At 42.5% G+C, this 21,808-nt stretch overlaps 1 pseudogene; it reads left to right on the top strand.

Moving 5' to 3' along the window:
• The first annotated feature begins 1,738 nt into the window (after positions 1–1,738).
• On the top strand, positions 1,739–20,811 carry LOC139385544 (serpin B6-like; annotated as a pseudogene).
• The last annotated feature ends 997 nt before the right edge of the window (positions 20,812–21,808 follow it).

Here is a 21,808-nt window from a genome sequence, read left to right as displayed (position 1 = left end):
GAGAGGGAACATGTGCCTACTACCAGCCCTCCAGAGCGCACCTGCGTCCCCACAGAGGTAAGGGATCAGCTGTTGACCTGGAAGCCCACATCCCTTGCCACTAGACACCCAGTTATCACCTGCACCATTCAATCCATCTCTGCGAAATACTGGTGGCTCACTTTTGCGCAGGACATCGCCCGTTATGTCAACTCCTGCTCCGTGTGTGCCCAAACCAAATCTCCCCAGCACACTCCAGCAGGGAAACTCTTTCCCCTTCCCGTGCCTCAGCGGCCTTGGTCCCATGTGTCCATAGATTTCGATACTTCCTCCATCTGAAGGTTTCACCAAATCCTGCCATTTTATTCATCTCTCTGGTCTCCCTACTGCTCTCCAGGTCATTAATGCACTGTTCCAGCAGGTCTTCCGGGTACTATGACCTTCTGGAGGACATTGTCTCCGATCGTGGCGCCCAATTCACGTCGCGGGTATGGAGAGCCTTCGTGAAGAAGTTTGGGGCCACGGCCAGCCTCACATACAGGTATCAAATCAAATTTTATTGGTCACATCCACATGGTTAGCAGATGTTAATGCGAGTGTAGCGAAATGCTTGTTCTTCTAGTTCCAACAGTGCAGTAATATCTAATAAGTAATCTAACAGTTCCACAACAAATACCTTATACACACAAATGTAAAGGGATGGAATAGGAATATGTACATATAAATATATGGATGAGCGATGGCCGAGCGGCATAGGCAAGATGCAATAGATGGTATAAAATACACTATATACATATGAGATGAGTAATGTAAGATATGTAAACATTATTAAAGTGGCATTACTTAAAGTGACTAGTGATCCATTTATTAAAGAGGCCAATGATTTGAGTCTGTATGTAGGCAGCAGCCTCTGTTAGTGAATGCTGTTTAACAGTTTGATGGCTTGAGAAAGAAGCTGTTTTTTAGTCTCTCAGTCCCAGCTTTGATTCATCTGTACTGACCTCGCCTTCTGGATGGCAGTGGGGTGAACAGGCAGTGGCTCAGGTGGTTGACAAGCCAAATTTCTTCAGCCTCCTGAGGTTAAAGAGGTGCTGCTGCGGGGGTGGACCATTTCAGTTTGTCCGTGATGTGTATGCCGAGGAACTTAACGTTTCACCTTCTCCACTGTCACATCAATGTGCTCCCTCTGCTGTTTCCTGAAGTCCATGATCATCTCCTTTGTTTTGTTGACGTTGAGTGAGAGGTTGTTTTCCTGACACCACACTCCGAGTGACCTAACCTCCTCCCTGTAGGCTGTCTCGTCGTTGTTGATAATCAAGCCCAATACTGTTGTGTCGTCCACAAACTTGATGATTTGAGTTGGAGTTGTGCATGACTACGCAGTCATGGGTGAACAGGGAGTACAGGAGGGGGCTGAGCATGCACCCTTGTGGGGCCCCAGTGTTGAGGATCAGCGAAGTGGAGATGTGTTTCCTACCTTCACCACCTGGGGGGCGGCCGGTCAGAAAGTCCAGCAACCAATTGCACAGGGTGGTGTTGAGACCCAGGGCCTCAAGCTTAATGATGAGCTTGGAGGGTACTATGGTGTTGAAGGCTGAGCTGTAGTCCATGAACAGCATTCTTACATAGGTATTCCTATTGTCCAGATGGGATAGTATGGAGAAGTGTGGAGTGTGATAGCAATTGCATCGTCTGTGGCCCTGTTGGGGAGGTATGCAAACTGAAGTGGGTCTAGGGTGGCAGGTAAGGTGTAAGTGATATGATCTGGCCTCAGTCCCACGGGCAGGTGGAGAGGACCAACCAGGAGCTGGGGAGGTTCCTTCCCTGGGCAGAGTATACCCAGAACTCACGTCGTCGCCCCTTTCCAGTGCATCCTGGGATATCGGCCCTGGTTCCATGGACTCTGAGCCAGACCAAAGCCCCTGGGTGGACAAGTAGTTCTGACAAACAGATGAGATTCGGAACCCTGCCCAGGTGAGGTTCCAATGTGCCGTCTGCCACCAGAAGGCGCAAGCGGACCGCCATCGCAGTATTTGTATTTATTATGAATCCACATTAGCTGCTGCCAAAGCAGCGGCTACTCTTCCTGGGGTCCAGGAAAATTAAGGCAGTTTATACAATTTTTCAACATTACAATACATTCACAGATTTCACATAACACTGTGGGCCCCCAGGCCCCTACCACATATCTACAGTACTAAATCCATGTGTGTTTGTCAATGTTTGTGCTGCTTCACAGTCCCCGCTGTTCCATAAGGTGTTTTTATCTGTTTTTTAAATCAAATTTTGTTGCTTGCGTCAGTTACTTGATGTGAAATAGAGTTCCATGTAGTCATGGCTCTATGTTATACTGTGTGCCTCCCATAGTCTGTTCTGGACTTGGGGACTGTGAAGAGACCTCTTGTGGCATGTCTTGTGGGTATGCATGGGTGTCCGAGCTGTGTGCCAGTAGTTTAGACAGACAGCTCGGTGCATTCAACATGTCAATGCCTCTCATAAATACAATGAAGTCAATCTCTCCTCCACTTTGAGCCAGGAGCGATTGACATTATTAGTTCTGTGTACATCCAAGGGCCAGCCGTGCTGCCTTGTTCTGAGCCAATTGCAACTTTCCGGAGTCCTTTTTTCTGGTACCTGACCACACGACTGAACAGTAGTCAAGGTGCGACAAAACTAGGGCCTGTAGGACCTCCCTTGTTAATAGTATTAAGAAGACAGAGCATCGCTTTATTATGGACAAACTTCTCGCCATCTTAGCTACTACTGCGTCAATATGTTTTGACCATGACAGTTTACAATCTAGTGTTACTCCAAGCAGTTTAGTCATCTCAACTTGCTCAATTTCCACATGATTTATTACAAGATTTAGTTGAGGTTTAGGGTTTAGTGAGTGTTTTGTTCCAAATACAATGCTTTTAGTTTTAGAAATATTTAGGGCTACCTTATTCCTTGCCACCCACTCTGAAACTAACTGCAGCTCTTTGTTGAGTGTTGCAGTCATTTCAGTCACTGTAGCAACTGACATGTAGAGTGTTGAGTCATCCACATACATAGAAACTGTGGCTTTACTCAGTCAGTGTCATGTCATTAGTAAAAAAATAATAATTAAAAGCAGGGGGCCTAAACAGCTACCCTGGGGAATTCCTGATTCTGACTGGATTATATTTGATAGGCTTCCATTGAAGAACACACTCTGTCTTATGTTAGACAAGTAACTCTTTATCCACAATATAGCAGGGGGTGTAAAGCTATAACACAAGTTTTTCCAGCAGCAGACTATGACCAATAATGTCAAAAGCTGCACTGACGTCTAACAAGACAGCCCCCACAATAATTTTATCATCAATTTCTCTCAGCCAATTATCAATCATTTGTGTAAGTGCTGTGCTTGTTGAATGTCCTTCCTTATAAGCATGCTGAAATTATTTTGTCAATTTGTATACTGTGAAAAAGCATTGTATCTGGTCAAACACGATTTTTCCCAGAAGTTTACTAAGGGTTGGTAACAGGCTGATTGGTTGGCTATTTGAGCCAGCAAAGGGGACTTTACTATTCTTGGATAACGGAATGACTTTAGCTTCCCTCCAGGCTTGAGGGCACACGCTCTCTAGTAGGCTTAAATTGAAGATGTGGCAAAAAGGAGCGGCAATATCGTCTCCTATTATCCTCAGATTGTCAGACCCCGGTGGCTTATCAATGTTAATGGACAATTTTTTCACTTCTCCCACACTGACTTTACAGAATTCAAAAGTACAAATCTTGTCTTTCATAATTTGGTCAGATATACTTGTATGTGTAGTGTTGCTGGCATGTCATCCCTGAGTTTGCTTATCTTGCCAATGAAAAAGTCATTAAAGTAGTTGGCAATATCAGTTGGTTTTGTGATGAATGAGCCATCTGATTCAATGAATGATGGAGCCAAGTTGGCTTTTTTCCCCAGAGTTTAATTTAAGGTGCCCCAACGCTTTTTACTATCATTCTTTTTATAATGTATCTTTGTTTCATAGTGTAGTTTATATTTTATTTAGTTTAGCCACATGATTTCTTAATTTGCAGTACGTTTGCCAATCAAACTTAATTGCCATACCTTTTCCCTCATCCCTCTCAACCATACAATTTTTCAATTCCTCATCAATCGAAGGGGATTTAAGTTTTAAAATCATTTTCTAAATGGGTGCGTGCTTAGTAGTAACTGGAATAAGTAGTTTCATAAATGCGTCAAATGCAGCATCTGGTTGCTCCTCATTACACACCACAAAGTAGAAAATATACTTTACATCATCAACGTATGAATCACTACACAACGTATTGTATGACCTCTTATACACTATATTAGGCCCAGCCTTTGGAACTTTGGTGTTCCTAGATATGGCTACTATATTATGATCACTATATCCTATGGATTTGGATACTGCTTTCAAGCAAATATCTGCAGCGTTAGTAAAAATGTGATCAATACTTGTTGATGATTTAATTATTGTGCTGTTTGTAACTACCATGGTAGGTTGACTGACAACCTGATCCATGTTGCAGGCATTGGTTACAGTTTGAATTTTTTTTGGCAGCTTGATGATAGCCAGTCAATATTTAAATCTCCCAGAAAATACACTTCTCTGTTGATATCACATACATTATCAAGCATTTCACACATATTGGTGAGGCTCTTGTGTTCCATCCTTGTGATCACATCTGTCTCTCCAACCCCGGTTTGTGGGGCCCTTCAAGGTCCTCCAGAGGGTCAATGAGGTAACATATCCACTATCCAATCTCACCCTCTTTATGTTTCCCTACTCAGACTGGTGGTTCCTGGTCCCCTGGCTGGTGTCGTCCCCTGTGACACCCCTCCACCTCCCATGGACATCGATGGGACCGGGACGGTCCGGACGGGACCCAACAGCACTCCTCTGGGCCGCACCCCTCTCAGTCGACCAGGTACTGGAGCCGACCCCCACAATGTCGGGAGTCCAGGAGAGACCTTAATAATCTATTCCGTCAGGTCTCTTCTGGACTCCCGACGTCGTGGGGGTTGGCTCCAGTACCTGGTGGACTGGGAGGGGTACAGCCCAGAGGAGCGCTGTTGGGTCCCGGGAGCCAACATCCTGGACCCCAACATCGTCCGAGATTTCCATCTCTGCCGACTGAACTGGCCCGCTCCTTACTCTCGGGGCTGTTCCCCTGGCCTGCGTCGTCCTGCGACTGGAGCCACGCGTCAGAGAGCACACCTGCTCCCCATCGTTACACACCTGTCCACCTTTTCTGTAATTTGAATTGGCCATCATTTAATTAGTATGTGGCATATTAAGCCTAATAATGACTTAAAATTTTCAATGTAGTGTGGGAAATACAATCAAATGGATCATGTATGTTTTTTAAGACGTTTTAGAAAATATGACCAAAAATATGCCCAAAATGATGTCCAAATCACTGATTTATAAAAATATTTTTGATTCTTCGATTGAGGATAAAATTTCAGCATGCTCTTAATGATTTCAAAAGAGTGTGTGATATCTGTGGATTAGAATATATAACATGTACCAAAACAGTGCTTGCTTAATAATTAATGTAGGCTTCGTAGCTCGTCCCGTACATTAAGTTATACAAAGGGTGGGTTGAATGCTGATTGCTTAAAACTGCATTCCAGCAAGTTACCACCGGCTAAATCTATGATGTTAAATGGCTATTTACTCTGTTCCATCTGACTGTGTAATCCACTGTCTCATCAGCCCAGCCAGGCAATTTATAAATTTGATCTTCACTATAAAAAGCATCTAAACATTATCTCACATTTATTTTAGACTAATATTTCTCCCGAGTGGTGCAGCGGTCTAAGGCACTGCTTGAGTGCAGTGCTTGAGGCGTCACTACAGACCCGGGTTCGATCCCAGGCTGCGTCACAACCGGCCGTGACCGGGAGTCCCATAGGGCGGCACACGGGTTAGGGGAGGGTTTGGCCGGGGGGGCTTTACTTGGCTCATTGCGCTCTAGCGACTCCTTGTGGTGGCCGGGCGCCTGCAGGCTGACGATGTTTCCTCCGACACATTGGTGCGGCTTGCTTTCAGGTAAAGCGGGCGGGTGTTAAGGAGCTTGGTTTCGTGGGTCATGTTTCGGAGGACGCATGACTCGACCTTCACCTCTCCTGAACCCTCTCCTGAGTTGCAGCGATGAGACAAGATCACAATTGGATATCACAAAAGGGGTAAAAAAAAAATCTATCTATACATACTAACATTTAGAGATTTGTATAAACCTTGCTGTCTGTCTCTCCGCCATTTGCAACACTGTTTCAATATTAAAATTCAATATCTAGCTGTCCCATAGTAATGGACGTGTCCGGAGTTGAGATGAGACAGACCGAGAGGCAGCTTTTCTAAGCTAGTCAATCATGAATCAACATCGTTTTTATGCATATATTCAAAGAACTATCAATAGAAAACAGGTAAAACAGCTAGTTTGCTGTCTTTCCAACTTCAGTTTGAAGTGATTGCGTTAGCTGTATTGGGTCGCGTCCCTGGCAACCAAACAAATGACCAACCGGCTTGGGTAGCAACCCTATATTTTTGTCACGACTATATCTTGTGGAAATGAATCAAAATAAAGTTTTTAAATGAACATTTTTAAATCATTATTTGAATATGTTGGTAACCAAGTGTATAAAAGTGATAACGCCCTCAAGCCGGTGTTTGGAGAATATATTGGCACGACTTCATCTCGGGTCTAACAACACCCATGCCAATATATCCTCCAAACACCGGTTTCGACGCCATTATCACTTACGTAGAGTTCTATTGGAAATGGCTTCATGTCCATGGTTCCAAAATGCAGATTAAAGTACAGACAAAATGTGTCATTTTGGTAGATTTTTGGGCACTTCTTCACCACTTTTCTACCAAATATTTAAAGGATACATATACAGTATATGGCATACTTGGGCCATTTTATTGTGTTCTTCAGACCCCCTCTGTAACGATTCTCCTCTTCTTCTGACGAGGAGTAAGAGAGGTCGGACCAATGTGCAGCGTGGTAAGTGTCCATTTTAGTTTAGTAAACTGAACACTCAAAAAATACAAAATAACAACGTGAATGAACAAATTAAAATCTAAACAGTCCCGTGTGGTACAGACACAGGAAACAATCACCCACCACTCAAAAGTGAAACCAGGCTACCTAAGTATGGTTCTCAATAAGGGACAAAGATAGACAGCTGCCTCTGATTGAGATCCATAGAAGGCCAAACACAGAAATCCCAAATCATAGAAAAAGGAACATAGACTGCCCACCCAACTCACCCTGACCATACTAAACCACAGACATAACAAAAGAACTAAGGTCAGAATGTGACACCCTCAAATATTTTAGGGCATCATTGGGCTGTATGTAGGCTTAACAATGATTTATTGAGATATGGCCATGTGAATCATTTTCATTACGGCACTTTGGAACTGGTTGGTGATCAGTTTGGAAACCTGAGTATAATCAAGGGTGTAGTGCTGCTGGAGCGCACCAGAGCAATGAATTACTGTCTCACATCACTTACTGAATGATTAATTAGTACTCTACATAACAGACTGAATATAATAGCAGACTATAACGTTACATTAGGACCAAAAACACCACGTAATTTAAGGATGATTGTGCTGAATGTTAGCTTTTTTTTTTCTCATGATGCAGCCAAAATTAAACAACGCGTGGCATACAATAAATATACTTGGATGGAAACAATACAGGTTGGCTAGTCTGTAGCTTGTTCAGGTGATCAACTTTCACTGGGGATGGGGTCATGTCCCCTCCACATTCTGAAATTGCATTTTTGTCCCCCCCCCAGTTTTATCATTGTATGTGATACAAAAGCGGCGATGGGGTGCTTTAGGACCATGCAGACACCTCCAAGCAGTCAGGTAGGCTGTTTGGAGTGTTCAGCCGGCTAGATTTAGGACCACTTGTGGACACCACAGAGTGGGCTGACAGGCTGTGTGAAGGCAAAGCTTCTGGATGGCTGGCTGGACCAGCATTGGAGAGTTGAGAATAGTTCCGTGTGTATGTGTTGCGTTCTTTCACCGAGTTGTAAAAGCAAGCAGAGCAGAAATTGCCTCTCCTTTAGTTGACTGATGTAGCTGGCAAGGTCACCAATGTTTAACTTAACAGAAAAAAAACTAAACTAGTGTTTATTCGCAGTGCTGAGCAAGTATTGTAACTTGACATGTAATGTTAGCCAATGTGTCATCCCCCCTCAACTGAGGTGAATGAATAAGCTACGCTAGCTAAGTAGCTACCACAGCCAGGTCAGCACTAGCACCTCTAGTTATCAGTCAGATAGCTGTTGGGACAGCTTTATGTAAGCCCTAACAGTTTGTGGGCACCGTTTGAGTGCAATTAATGTATTGTTTAGTGTTGTGGCTTTGCTGGCATGCATCCCACTTTTTTTTTTGATGGACCCCACGAAGATTTACATGCTAAAATCGCCACCGAATATGAGTGACCAATATTTAGGCCTATTTCTAGGCAATGTAGTAAACTATGGCCTAGTCATAGGCCTAGTTTGGAATAACATTTCCTTGGAAAGATAACTGCTCCGTTATCCCCCAACCATGAATAGGCTATAGCCAACTATTTAATTGAGAACACACGCACACCTGATCTCGCAGGTACGGCTACTGAACTGGAAACAGCAAGACTGATGACAGCAACACTTGCTAGGTTTTGCATAGGCCTATAAGATATAGTCTACCATATAGGAGGACGATTTGCAGGCAGAGACAAATAAATGGGTAATCAATATTTATAGAAAATGAAAAAGGCACAAGGTTGCTCACCATAGTAGCCTAAACAATGTGCGCATTGTGCCTTTTCCTTTTCAAATTATTAAATTTTTTGATTGCACTTCGACTCACGTTGGTTGAGCACCCTCCACTTTGTTCCATTATGAATGTGTATTTACAGACACTGTAGTACAGTCTAGTCTAATCATATTCAAGTAAATGTCCTATTCAAATGATCTGCCCCTTGATTCTCCACCCATGTAGGCAGCCTACTCTATTTCAATGAGACCACGCACACTAGGCGCTCTTGAACTCTCACGCCCAACTAGGAGAGCAGTGGTAGGCTACTTAAGTTGAAGCAGAGTGTGTGACTAATGCAAATAAAAATGTGCTTTTAATACAATATGTAGGCTAATGCATACAAAGCAGAAAGAGGACCGTTCCAAATAATCTGTGGGACAACAAAAATATGTTGATCCCAATGTCGCCTGACAGACAGCCCGCTCCCACCCTCAGCATGAAAAATACAGACCGTGCCACAATGATCTCTGTTGGGACCCGTAGGTCCCGCAGGTATTCCGTTGGGATGCAGCCCTCTAGTGCAGTCAGTACACAACACTATACTCATCATGTCTTAGCAGGATCAGAGGGCGATCGTGTTCCCAGCAGGGTCAGACTGCAAGGGGAGAACAGTCTACGGAGTTCAGGTGAATTATGCAGTAAGCCTATATTAACAATAACAGTGAATGACACAACGTTCCATCTTGAATTGATGGGTAGACCTACAGTAACTACAGGACAGCAGTTTAAGTGTAAAGCTACAGTCTGGGAACTGGGTATCATGGTAATTTTAATTATTGAACCATTGATTATATTATTGGATAACATTATGTATAAATAAATGTACACCAAGGTAATTCTTTGTCATACCTCATTTTTAGGAGGATTAGATGGTGACAGGGGTTTCAGCAGTAGGGAAGACCAGTTTGTGACAGAGGTGAGGTGATTTTTCCGCAGATGCAACACTTTATTCTCTCGGTGCAGTAAACACTGGACAAGTAAGATGTTATATTAAGGCAGTCTGACAAACCTCCAAAGTTGATTTCCAAAATGTATCAAGGGTTGAAAGAGAATGGCTACATATGTGTTTGAATACCCAGTCATGTTCATACCATCTCAGACATAAATTACTGCAGTTGAAGGCCATCCATAGAACATTCTATATGCCATTGAAACTGAATATCATGCACTCAGAAATATAATTCCTCTGCTGGAGGTGTCAAACACAAAAGGGGACATATTTGCATATATTACGGTCTTGTGAAGGCGGGCTGAATTATGGCAAAGAGTATTTTCTTTTATCTCAGCATGTCTACAGATTCTCCCTTCTCCCTGTTTTTGTTTGCTTGGAAATGTTGATATTGGGGACTTATCTGAATAAGCTGTGTAACCAAGCATTTATACAGTGGGGCAAAAAAGTATTTAGTCAGCCACCAATTGTGCAAGTTTTTGCACTTAAAAAGATGAGAGAGGCCTGTAATTTTCATCATAGGTACACTTCAACTATGACAGACAAAATGAGGGAAAAGAAATCCAGAAAATCACATTGTAGGATTTTTTATGAATTTATTTGCAAATTATGGTGGAAAATAAGTATTTGGTCAATAACAAAAGTTTATCTCAATACTTTGTTATATACCCTTTGTTGGCAATGACAGAGGTCAAATGTTTTCTGTAAGTCTTCACAAGGTTTTCACACACTGTTGCTGGTATTTTGGCCCATTCCATTTTGGCCCATGCAGATCTCTTCTAGAGCAGTGATGTTTTGGGGCTGTTGCTGGGCAACACGGACTTTCAACTCCCTCCAAAGATTTTCTATGGGGTTGAGATCTGGAGACTGGCTAGGCCACTCCAGGACCTTGAAAGAACACAATTGGTGGCTGACTAAATACTGTTTTGCCCCACTGTATAAACTCAGCAAAGAAACATCCTCTCACTGTCAACTTTTTTCAGCAAACTTAACATGTGTAAATATTTGTATGAACATAACAAGATTCAACAACTGATACATAAACTGAACAAGTTCCACAGACATGTGACAAACATAAATGTGATAATGTGTCCATGAACAAAGGGTCAAAATCAAAAGTAACAGTCAGTATCTGGTGTGGCCACCAGCTGCATTAAGTACTACAGTGCATCTCCTCCTCATGGACTGCACCAAATTTGCCAGTTCTTGCAGGGAGATGTTACCCCACTCTTCCACCAAGGCACCTGCAAGTTCCTGGACATTTCTGGGGGGAATGGCCTTAGCCCTCACCCTCCGATCCAACAGGTCCCAGATGTGCTCAATGTGATTGAGATCCGGGCTCCTTGCTGGCCATGGCAGAACACTGACATTCCTGTCTTGCAGGAAATCACGCACAGGACGAGCAGTATGGCTGGTGGCATTGTCATGCTGGAGGGTCATGTCAGGATGAGCCTGCAGGAAGGGTACCACATGAGGGAGGAGGATGTCTTCCCTGTAACGCACAGCGTTGAGATTGCCTGCAATGACAACAAGCTTAGTCCAATGATGCTGTGACACACCGCCCCAGACCATGACGAACCCTCCACCTTCAAATTGATCCTGCTCCACAGTACATGCCTCTGTGTTACTCTCATTCCTTTGACGATAAGCGTGAAATCGACCATCACCCCTGGTGAGACAAAACTGCGACTCCTCAGTTTTTGCCAGTCCTGTCTGGTCCAGCGATGGTGGGTTTGTGCCCATAGGCGACATTGTTGCCAGTGATGTCTGGTGAGGACCTGCCTTACAACAGGCCTACAAGCCCTCTGGCCAGCCTCTCTCAGCCTATTGCGGACAGTCTGTGCACTGATGGAGGGATTGTGCGTTCCTGGTGTAACTTGGGCAGTTGTTGTTGCCATACTGTACCTGTCCGGCAACTTGAATGTTTTGATGTATCGATCTGTGCAGATGTTGTTACACGTGGTCTGCCACTGCGAGGACGAACAGCTGTCCATCCTGTCTCCCTGTAGCGCTGTCTTAGGGGTCTCACAGTACGGACACTGCAATTTATTGCCCTGGCCACATCTGCAGTCCTCATGCCTCCTTGCAGCATGCCTAAGGCACGTTCACGCAGATGAGCAGGGACCCTGGGCATCTTTCTTTTGGTGTTTTTCAGAGTCAGTAGAAATGCTTCTTCAGTGTCCTAAGTTTTCATAACTGTGACCTTAATTGCCTACTGTCTGTAAGCTGTTAGTGTCTTAACAACCGTTCCACAGGTACATGTTCATTAATTGTTTATGGGTCATTGAACAAGCATGGGAAAAAGTGTTTAAACCCTTTACAATGAAGATCTGTGAAGTTATTTGGATTTTTATGAATTATCTTTGAAAGACAGGGTCCTGAAAAATGAAGATCTGTGAAGTTATTTGGATTTTTATGAATTATCTTTGAAAGACAGGGTCCTGAAAAATGAAGATCTGTGAAGTTATTTGGATTTTTATGAATTATCTTTGAAAGACAGGGTCCTGAAAAAGGGATGTTTCCTTTTTTGAAGGGTTTCTATATTCCGGGTTGGCAGGTAGCCTAGTGGTTAGAGCATTGGGCCAGTAACCGAAAGGTTGCTAGATCGAATCCCCGTGCTGACAAGGTTAAAATCTGTTGTTCTACTCCTGAACAAGGCAGTTAACCCACTGTTCCTAAGCAGTCATTGTAAATAAGAATTTGTTCTTAACTGACTTGCCTAGTTAAATAAAAAATACACACACACATATAATTTAAAAGTGTCTAATAGAATGTGGCAAAAACAAATGTAGTCATTAATAAATGCATTTCAATATCTTCCTAAATATTTTCTACAATGATGGGGGAGTGCCAAGATGGAGGAACGGTGGCTTCAACATAGCACCCTCTATTAGTCAGTTAGTGTATACAGTGCCTTTGGAAAGAATTTTGACCACTTGACCATTTTCCACATTTTGTTAAGTTACAGCCTTATTCTAAAATTGATTCAATTGTTTTCCCCTCATCAATCTACACACAATACGCCATTAATGACAAAGCAAAAACTGGTTTTTAGACATTTTGCATAATAATATCCCATTTACATAAGTATTCAGACCCTTTACTCAGTACTTTTTGAAGAACCTTTGGCAGCGATTACAGCATTGAGTCTTCTTGGGTATGACGCTACAAGCTTGGCACACCTGTATTCTGGGAGTCTCTCCCATTCTTCTCTGCAGATCCTCTCAGGCCCTGTCAGGTTGGATGCGAAGTGTCGCTGCACAGCTATTTTCAGGTCTCTCCAGAGATGTTCTATTGGGTTCAAATCCGGGCTCTGACTGGGTCACTTAAGGACATTCAGAGACTTGTCCCGAAGCCACTCATGCATTGTCTTGGCTGTGTGCTTAGGGTATTTGTCCTGTTGGAAGGTGCACCAGTCTGAGGTCCTGAGCAGGTTTTCATCAAGGATACATTGCTCCGTTAATCTTTTTCTTGATTAGTCTCCCAGTCCCTGCAGCTGAAAAACATCCCCACAGCATGATGCTCCCACTAACATGCTTCACCATAGGGATGGTGCCAGGTTTCATCCTGACATGATGCTTGGCATTCAGGCCAAAGAGTTCAATCTTGGTTTCATCAGACCAGAGAACCTTGTTTCTCATTATCAGAGTCTTTAGGTGCCTTTAGGCAAACTCCAAGGGGGCTGTCATGTGCCTTTTACTGAGGAGTGGCTTCCATCTTGCCGCTCTACCATAAAGGCCTGATTGGTGGAATGCTGCAGAGATGGTTGTCCTTCTGAAAAGTTCTCCCATCTCCACAGAGGAACTCTGGAGTTCTGTCAGAGTGACCATCGGCTTCTTGGTCAAGGCCCCTCCCTGACCAAGGCCCTCCGATTGCTCAGTTTGGCCAGGCAGCCAGCTCTAGGAAGAGTCTTGGTGGTTCCAAACGTTTTCCATTGAAGAATGATGGAGGTCACTGTGTTCTTGGGGACCTTCAATGCTGCAGAAATGTTTTGGTACCCTTCTCCAGATCTGTGCCTTGACACAGTCCTGTCTTTGTGCTCTACGGACAATTCCTTCGACCCCATGGCTTGGTTTTTGTTCTGACATGTACTGTCAACTGTGGGACCATATATAGACAGGTGTGTGCCTTTCTAAATTATGTCAAATCAATTGAATTGACCACAGGTGGACTCCAATCAAGTTGTAGAATCATCTCAAGGATGATCAATGGAAACAGGATTCAACTGAGCTCAATTTCTAATCTCATAGCAAAGGGTCTGAATTTATGTTTTACATTTTTAAAACATTTGCAAAAATTTCTAAAAACCTATTTTCGATTTGTCATTATGGGGTATTGTATGTACATTGCTGAGGATTTTATTTATTTAAGCAATTTTAGAATAAAGCTATGGAAAAATTCAAGGGAAAAAGTACTTTCCCTGCCGCAGGCTATGTACCTTGGGCATATATACAATAGATCATTGTGTGCCCAAGGTACATAGCCTACAGCAGTGTTCCCCAATTTACATTTTACAGAATTTTCATTGTTGGACACAAAAGACTAAAAACACCAGGAAATCAGCTCCAAGTTATTTTAATTTTGGATATCTGTTCCTAAGTATTCCTACATATAATAATAGAAAGACATGATCGTATACAAATGTAAGCAAAGGTTTCAAATGATTACATTTTAGTGAAATACTGGGAAAAAACTGGTTGAATCAACGTTGTTTCCACATCATTGTGATGACGTGGGAATCCACGTGGGAAACTGATTGGATTTGAAAACAAGTCATAAACCTAAGGGAATTTAGTATTTTTTTCACCCAACTTTTAACCTAAATCCAATGACATGGTGAAATGTTTTGTTGATTTCACGTTGAATTCACCTTAGTTGACAACTCAACCAAATGTAAATCAAAACTAGATGCTCGCGCCCAGTGGGATGATTCTCTCGCTCCCTCTAGACAGATAACTGTGACAAAGGCTCACCAGCCCCCATAACTCCACCTGCTCCCATAATTCCACCATTTGACATTGTTGCTTTTCAACCATACTCAGATGCATCTGAGCTAACTACACTGTGCACCCTTAAGTACACAAATGTTTGTGTGCGTTCATTTGTAAACAAGTTATTGTTAATTATAACTTTGCGTGAACTTTGCTGATCAGTGGAGCGAAGCATGTCTCCCCTTCAGTGAGTAATTATTCAGGCTAATTGCTGGCCCTGTTCACGGCGTATAAAGCACTGCTCATCCCTCAGCATGGCCATCTCACATGCCTTCATTTCACTGGCTCTGTCCCAAATAGCACCTTATCCCCTATATAGTGCACCAGTTTTGATCCGAGCCCTGGTCAAAAGTAGTGCACTATATAGCGAATAGGGTGCAATTTGGGAAGCGCTCACTAGCTGTCTCCTCAACAGAAACATTAGCAGCCTTTTAATGGTTCAATGTCTCTTATGATCCTAGTTGTCAAGATAAAAGCATATGGTGCTGAAAAGAAGGAGGGGGTGGTTATACATGTTATCCTTTGATTCACACGCCTAAAATGGATAAAATAATACTAAAAACATGACGTTAGCAATTTGTCTGTCTTTACACCATAAACATGCATTGTGGTTCCACCCAGTCTGCCCTCCTTCCAAATCAAAGCTGGGTAATCAGAGGAGACAAAGCCACATAATGACGACAGTCATGGTGAGGCCTCCCTCAGGCAGGTTAGGCTGAATCTCTCTCGCTAAAGATGAGCAAAAAAAGACTACATAAAATATATAATACAAATACTGAGCTGTGTTGTATGCTACATTTTTTAAAACAATGATATTATTTTATCCCCTTGCTAGAATAACAACACTTAGCCTTTTTCTAAAAATGCTTTATGAGATTGGAGAATACATTAAGAGGGATCTTAGACCATTTTCTCCATACAGAATCTTTCCAGATCCTTGATATCCTTCGTCTGCTCTGATGGACTGCCCGCTTCGATTCAAGGTAGATCCACTTGAGGCCAACATTCAGCCTCCTGGCAGAGGCAGCCAGGTTTTGGGTTAAAATGTCCCGGTACTGGGTATAGTTGTTGATGCCGTTGACCTTAACAAGGGTCCTAGGACCAGTGGAACCAAAATGGACCCATAACATCAAAGATCCACCACCATTTTTTACAGTAGGTATGGGGTTATTTTCTTATTACTGTATGCTTCCTTATTTCAACGCTAAACCCACCACTGGTGAGTGTGGCCAAAGAGGTCTATTGTCATGTCACCCGACCATAGCACTGATTCCAATCCATGTGCCAATGCTGTTAAGCAAACTCCAGGCGTTTACATTTGTTCAATGTCATGAAAATAGAGCTCTTTGGCCATGCACACCAGTGGTGGGCTTTGCTTCGGGAAAAAAAGATTGGCACACTTGTACTTTTGACCTGAATGCATTTCCTCCTCACCTTTGAGACCACATCCTGCTCCAGAAATCTCACATCAGTTCATTTTCAGTTCTTCCCCATCTCTCACAACAGTTACGATGGCATCTCTCTGTCAAACAACAACTCCTCCCTGAATATCTTCAAGAAGATCAGCGAGAGGAACAGCGAAGGAAACATCTTCTCTCCTCTGTTAATATTCAGAACCACATTCCTGTAAAGATTAAAGAGGATCTCATGTTAAATACTGTTGAAGTAATATGGCTACAGGTTCATCTGCCTCACCTAAAGGCCATTCTGGTGTGAAGCTGCTATAAACCACCAAGTGCTAAGAGTCAGTATCTGGATAAGATTTGTGAAATGGTTGATAATGTATGTGATATCAACAGGGAACTATATTTTCTGGGTGATTTTAAATATTGACTGGCTTTCATCAAGCTGCCCACTCAAGAAAAAGCTTCAAACTGTAACCAGTGCCTGCAACCTGGTTCAGGTTGTCAGTCAACCTACCAGGGTAGTTACAAACAGCACAGGAATGAAATCATCAACATGTATTGATCACATCTTTACTAATGCTGCAGAAATTTGCTTGAAAGCAGTATCCAAATCCATAGGATCTAGTGATCACAATATAGTAGCCATATCTAGGAACACCAAAGTTCCAAAGGCTGGGCCTAATATAGTGTATAAGAGGTCATACAATACGTTGTGTAGTGATTCATACGTTGATAATGTAAAGAATATTTGCTGGTCTGTGGTGTGTAATGAGGAGCAACCAGATGCTGCACTTGACACATTTGTGAAATTGCTTATTCCAGTTACTAATAAGCACGCACCCATTTAGAAAATGACTGTAAAAACTGTTAAAACCCCTTGGATTGATGAGGAATTGAAAAATTGTATGGTTGCGAGGGATGAGGCAAAAGGAATGGCAAATAAGTCTGGCTGCACAACCGATTGGAAAACGTATTGCAAATTGAGAAATCATCTGAATAAAAAGAAAAAGAAACTACACTATAAAACAAAGATATATGAAATAAAGAATGATAGTAAAGAGCTTTGGTGCACCTTAAATGAAATTCTGGGAAAAAAGGCAAGCTCAGCTCCATCATTCATTGAATCAGATGGCTCACTCATCACAAAACCAACGGATATTGCCAACTACTTTAATGATTTTTTCATTGGCAAGACTAGCTAACGTAGGCATGACATGCCAGCAACAAATGCTGACACTACACATCCAAGTATATCTGACCAGTATTATGAAAGACAAGCATTGTAATTTTAAATTCCGTAAACTTAGTGTGGAAGAGGTGAAAACAATGGTCTATCAACAATGACAAGCCACCGCCTTCTGACAACTTGGATGGAAAATTATTGAGGTTAATAGCGTCCCATTTTCCTATTTAAGTCCACTAGAATGTGTGTGCCCCCAGGCTTGGACGGAAGCAAAAGTCATTCTGCTACCTAAGAATAGTAAAGCCCCCTTTACTTGCCTAAATATCCGACCACTTTAAACAATGCTACTTAATATAATGTTTATATACCCTACATTACTCATCTCATATGTATATACTGTACCCTATATCATATACTGCATCTTTATGTAATACATGTATCACTAGCCACTTTAAACTATGCCACTTTGTTTACATACCCTACATTACTCATCTCATATGTATATACTGTACTCGATACCATCTACTGCATCTTGCCTATGCAGGTCTTTACCATCACTCATTCATATATCTTTATGTACATATTCTTTATCCCTTTACACTTGTGTGTATAAGGTAGTAGTTTTGGAATTGTTAGGTTAGATTACTCGTTGGTTATTACTGCATTGTCGGAACTAGAAGCACAAGCATCTCGCATTAACATCTGCTAACCATGTGTATGTGACAAATACATTTGATTTGATTTGACCAATCCACCTGTTACCAACCATTAGTAAACTTTGGGGGAAAATGGTGTTTGACCAGATACGATGCTATTTCACAGTAAACAAATTACAACAAATGTTCAGCATGCTTATAGAGAAAGACATTCAACAAGCACAGCACAGCACTTACACAAATGACTGATGATTGGCTGAGAGAAATTGATGACAAAAGATTGTGAGGGCTGTTTTGTTAGACTTCAGTGCGTCTTTTCACATTATAGATCATAGTCTGCTGTTGGCTAAACTTGTGTTACACCCCCTGCTATATTGTGGATAAAGAGTTAGTTACCTGTCTAACAGAACACAGAGGGTGTTCTTTAACGGAAGCCTCTCCAACATAATCCAGGTAGAATCAGGAATTCCCCAAGGCAGCTGTCTAGGCTCACTACTTTTTTCAATCTTTACTAATGAATTGGCACTGGCTTTGAGTAAGGCCAGTGTGTCTATATATGCGGATGACTCGACACTATACATGTCAGCTACTACAGCGATTGAAATGACTGCAACACTTAACAAAGAGTTGCAGTTAGTTTCAGAATGGGTGGCAAGGAATAAATTAGTCCTAAATATTTCTAAAACTAATAACATTGTATTTGGGATCACTAAACCCTAAACCTCAACTGAATCTTGTAATAAATAAATGTGGAAATTGAGGTGACTAAACTGTTTGGAGTTACCTTGGATTTATAAGCTGTCATGGTCAAAACATATTGATACAACAATAGCTAAGATGGAGAGAAGTTTGTCCATGATAAGATGCTGCTCTACCTTCTTGACAGCACTGTCAACAAGGCAGCTGGCCCTTGGGTGTACACAGACAGCTAATATTAATCATATGCATGTCAATCTCTCCTGGCTCAAAGTGGAGGAAAGATTGACTTCATCACTGCTTGTATTTATGAGAGGTATTGACATGTTGAATGCACCGAGCTGTCTGTTTGAACTACTGGCACACAGCTCAGACACCCATGCATACCCCACAAGACAAGCCACAAGAGGTCTCTTCACAGTCCCCAAGTCCAGAACAGACTATGGAAGGCACACAGTAGTACATAGAGCCATGACTACATGGAACTCTATTCCACATCAAGTAACTCATGCAAGCAGTAAAATTAGATTTAAAAAACAGATTAAAAAAACACTTTATGGAACAGCGGGGACTGTGAAGCAACAGAAACATAGGCACAGACACATGCATTCACACGATAACATACGCACTATACACACACGTACACATGGATTTTGTACTGTATATATGTGGTAGTTGTGGAGTAGGGGCCTGAGGTCACACAGTCTGTGAATGTATTGTAATGTTTTTAAATTGTATAAACAGCCTTAATTTTGCTGGACCCGAGGAAGAGTAGCTGCAATGGAGATCCATAATAAATACAAATCTCCTCTGCTTTGGCTAAAGTATTCCTTGAGGCCAAGGGCAATATTGCTACACAGATGTCAGAGGCGCTGCACCTCCACAAAGCTGAGGGTGACATCCACGATGGGTTAAAAAAAACTCCTGTCTGAGCTGAACAAAGACAAACCCCATACACACTTGAGCCTGGCCAACTGCCTGTTTGGAGGGGCCAGGGGCCAATAGTGGGGCCAGGAGCAATACTGCCACATGGATGTTAGAGGCCCTGCCCTTCCACAAAGCTGTGGTGTTCAGAAAACTCCTGTCTGGGCCCCGTACACACTACCCCCATGCACTGAACCTGGCAAAGCCTTTTCAAAAGCTTTTCTCTGTGAAACTAGGAAGTACTACGATGCCATGTTAGAGTCTGTCGACTTCGAGTCCAATGCGGAGGCAGCTAGGGTTAATATAAACAACTGGGTGGATAAAAAGACCAAGGGAAAACTCCAGGACCGGTTGCAAAAGGGAGCTGTCAACAACCAAAACTTGTTGGTGAATGTCATTTATTTCAAGGGCAAGTGAGGAAAGCAGTTCAAGAAGAGATCCAGCAGAGAAGCTCAGTTCAAGGTGAGAGAACATTTGTGTATCAGGAGAGCATGTTCTGCTTGACCTTAATCCCTGAGGTCAACTGCCAGATTCTGGAGCAATCTGAGCACGCTCCCGGAAGAGATAGGGGACAAACTGGGCTAGAGAAGCTGGTGAGGGACTTCACGTTATGATAACTTTGTTACATGGACCTGGCCCATGTGGGACATATGCACTTGTCCAGACTGAAGATGGAGAAGGCCTGCAACCTGAAAGCCGTTCTGGTCAGCATGGATGGGCATGATGGACTCCTTTGAAGGGCTCAGGAGCAATTTCTCAACCTGGAGTTGTCTGAGGTGGTGCACAAGGCCTTTGTAGAGGTGAATGAGGAAAGCACAGAGGCTGCCACAAGGCTGTGATCAGTAATGTTAAGAAAGCATAATATACGTACCTTCAAAGCCGACCACACTTTCTGTTCTTCATCCGCCACAACAGTAGTCAGAACAGCCTCTTCTGTTGCAGGTTTTCTATAAACGGTCCCCAAAGATTTTGCCCAATTGTGTGCAACATCATCCAATTCGTATGACGTTACGTCCTGGGGAAAAAAAGAAGATATGTTACGAATTCCAATTCGTACCATTGGACTTTGAAATGCTTGTCAACAATGTTGTAATAATTATGTTCATGTATGTAATCTCGGTTAACCCAGAAGTAAAATCTTGTGTAATTTGTTCAGCTGCATGATCAACTTCTGGGACTATACGTGTTAGAGGTTGAGAGTTCCGGCAAAGATGAAGGCCTAGATTCAATCAGATCAGGCACTAACCGACGATAGCCAAAACCCGCATAGCTGATGTTTTGGCGGTGTAAGAGGTGGAACTGTGTTGGAGCTGTCAAATCGGTGAGGAGCTGCTCTTGTGATCATTGTCACGAAGCCACACCCGTCCCGTAGAAATAATGACGCTCAAATTGAAAATCATTAAATGTGATCATGAGGATTTCTATCAGCTTAATCAAGGTGTATACACCATTTCACATTCTAGACTTGTTAGCTCAGCTGTATGGGATTTATCTTAAAGCGACTCGGTGCAACCAATGGCCATGTCTGCTTTAGGTATAATGCTGGGAGCCGCTTGTGGATTTGACAGCTCTAAAACAGTCCCCCCTCTTACACTGTCAAAACATCAGCTATGGGGATTTCGGCTAAAGATGATTTGATTGAATCGGGACCAAAGTCTCCACCCTCACAAAGCCAAAGCCCCCCCATGGGCAAAGCACTTGAATCGAAACGGTTTAAGCACTGCCTTCGCCCAATCCTAAAACATCCAAAATAACAGAACTACTGCTGCTTGTTATCTCACGCATCTCATTCAGTTCCAACTGATTCTTTGGTCTACACACAGAATCTCCCTATAAGAGATTATACTGTTATTTTATGTTTGAGGAATTATGTTTAATAATGTAATTATGTAATCGTTTTAAAATTGCATAATAATGTCTGCGTAATCTTGAGTGGAATATTTTTTTGTTTGTAATTGGTGTCTGAAAAAAAACGACAAAAGGTTTGGCAACCTACAGAAACATGCGTTATAAAATCAGAAATCATCCATAAAATCAGATATAGCCCATTTTGACTGTGTGGCTGTGGTAACTAGTGGAAACCATAAAATTAACAAAGGAACACCACCATTCTGAAAAAACTACAGCTTGGACAGAGGGAAAATTCCAACAGTGACATCACTGATCCAAGCACTGCTTTTTCACGCA

Source organism: Oncorhynchus clarkii, chromosome 3 (assembly GCF_045791955.1).
Source record: "Oncorhynchus clarkii lewisi isolate Uvic-CL-2024 chromosome 3, UVic_Ocla_1.0, whole genome shotgun sequence".
NCBI classification, from domain to species: Eukaryota; Metazoa; Chordata; class Actinopteri; order Salmoniformes; family Salmonidae; genus Oncorhynchus; species Oncorhynchus clarkii.
The sequence above is the reverse complement of the archived record's forward strand: the minus strand, read 5'-3'. Positions and strand labels throughout refer to the sequence as shown.